Raw genomic sequence first — 2,554 nt, 5'->3', positions numbered from 1 at the left:
TAAACCCCTTGTGTCTCATGGGGGCCGAGCCCACCCCCACACCCACCATTCTCTGCAACTGTTCCCTACCCTTACACAGCTACTACCAGCCACTGTGCCTTTCTGGCTAGAACGTGTGAAGCTGGGTTTGACCTATCCACCCTACCATCCCCCTGGCTCCGGCAGCTAGCAGCTTTCTCTGCTGCCAAGAGTCTGACGAGGAGAAGGGTGGTAGGCTACCGACACAGGCCCCTTCCACAGATCCTGCCTGTGCTCTCTCAAAAGGCCCAAATAATAAGCCAAGCATAGGGCACATGCATATGGAGCTCTGTGAGTTCAAGGCCAGCCTGGTCTATGTAGTAAGTTCTAGGACAGCCAGAGCTACATAGTGAGACCCTGTATTTTAAAAAAAAAAAGGTTTTAAAGCCCCCAAGTCAGGCAAATGTGGCAGTGGTCTCAACCCTGAGCCCAAGCTTTTTCTGGGTTTGGGTCTTGTTTCCCTGGTATGAACACACCTGTGCACATGCTCTATGCTAGTCCTGAAGTTTATTACAAAAGGGACTTGCTGACAAACAAGCCATCTGCCCCTCCTGCTTTCGTGAGTTCTGGGCTCACCTGGGTTGAAGAGCCCCTTGGAACTTCGTGTCTGCAAATCCAGGTGTATGATTCCCCCTGTGGAGCTGCTTGACCTGTCCTGTGGGTGGTAGGCAGCCTTCACCCTCAGATGCCTGTTGGCAGCTGGCCCAGTGCCAGAGCCTTTAGCCCATTTTCCTGCTGTGGCCTGGTGAAGAGGGGTACCGGAAAGTGGCACCTTGCCCGGACCATTTGGGGCAGGAAGAGGCAGGACCATTCCTGGGCCCAGCTTCAAGTGAGTCCTGCCAAAACCACCCACACCTACCTAGCTACCTGGGGCCCTTGCCTGGGAAAGCAGCTCTCCCAACATCCCAGGACCTACATAACACATAGACCCCTTCCATAGGACTCACCCGTGTTCCCAGAGAGCCCCAGGCCAGGGCAGGAGCCAGAGCCAGCCCTGATGGCAACTGTTAAGAACAGGTATGACGTCTCCAGAGACATACCCACGCTCATTCTTCCCTTGTCCCAATTCTCTGAGCCCTTGCTAAGTGCAGGGCCTACTAGAGACTACAAGGTCAAAGGCAAGCCAGTGGAAGCTGGAGACTTCAGCAACCTATTCTCGGGCTCAGGGGTGGGAAGGGGGCTCCCCCGCAGTGTGAATATTCCTACCATACCAGGCAAGGAGCCCCCAGCGTAACACCACTAACCGCTAAGTGGGCTCACACCACAGTCAGTGGGTCTCCACCACCAGATACAATGGGCCCAAATAACCTCTGAGCACAGATAATTGGAAAATGTAGTGAGTTAGAAAATAATGTTTCCAGTGTGTGTAACTACATTTAATTATAAGTTTACGTAACTTAATTATTAACAGTAGCTGTGTTTAACAACCTGCTCACAAAATCCCTCAAAACAACTCCCAGCTCTCAGGTTCACACAAGCTGGCACAGCCCCCTGCAGGAAACTGAAGCAGACAGACCCACCCAAGGTAGGGTGCACAGTCAGGAGGCATGGGAGGCTTCCTGGAGGAAGCGACACCATGGAGCTGAAGTGAGAGTCACCATACCCCAGAGAGGAGGGAAGGAGTAAGCCAAGTGTGGGGGCAGGGGAGGTGGCAGGAAAGAAGAGAGAGTTTGGCATAGAACAGAAACCAAAGCCGTGAGGCTCTCTCTCTGACTGACGGGACATCTGGGTTCCACCCTGGTCCTGCTATTAATGCGCTGTCACTTTGGCCAAGTCCTCAGTCTTCTCCAGGCTTCCCCCCTCTGCCATACCGGGACCAGAAGCCAGATGGTCTCCAGGCCTGTGGGGGTGTCTAGAGCCCCCAGAGATCTCTGGAGGGGCCTGGTGTCTGGCTCATGACACTCATAGTAGGCATCTGGCCCACAGTAGACGCTCAGTAGCCAAATCTCCCTTCTCCCTCCAGCCAGTTCCCCCAGGTGATCACCGAAACTCCTGGCTTAGCTGCTGGTTTGTAACTATAATTACAGTCATTTCTAGTACACTTTTCTGCCTCCCCTAATTACCAAGCCCATGCGATTCCAATTACACATCTAAAGAAACATGTCAGGAACCCCTCCCGGGGGCCAATCTGGGATTGCAGCCTCCAGGCCAGCTGGGATGTCACAGGAGCCCTCCCTCTGCCGCTCCCTCAGTGCCAACCAGGCAGGAAGTCTTCAGCCCACCCAGGGCCAGCCCTGGGTGGATACAGGTTCAAGGAGCCAGACGAAACACCCCAGTGGGAGGGCTTGCATCTAGAAAGGGAAGAGATCTCCTGGCCAAGTGGAAGGCCTCTGCCCACGCAATAGAGCTGGGGTCACCATCAGGGTGCACCTGGGTAAAGCTTAGGAAGTAGCCTCTGGTCTTGAGTCTGTTATTACCACCCACTGCATAGGGTACCTATCCTTCAGAGAGGCTGCGCTGCGCACACCAACACACTCCAGAGAAAGCCTCATCGTTCAGGACTCTGTTTAGGAGATGCTGTCCCTTACATCAAAAT

This window comes from Mesocricetus auratus, unplaced genomic scaffold, assembly GCF_017639785.1.
Source record: "Mesocricetus auratus isolate SY011 unplaced genomic scaffold, BCM_Maur_2.0 Super-Scaffold_100022, whole genome shotgun sequence".
Classification (NCBI taxonomy): domain Eukaryota; kingdom Metazoa; phylum Chordata; class Mammalia; order Rodentia; family Cricetidae; genus Mesocricetus; species Mesocricetus auratus.
Note: the sequence above shows the minus strand (reverse complement) of the source record.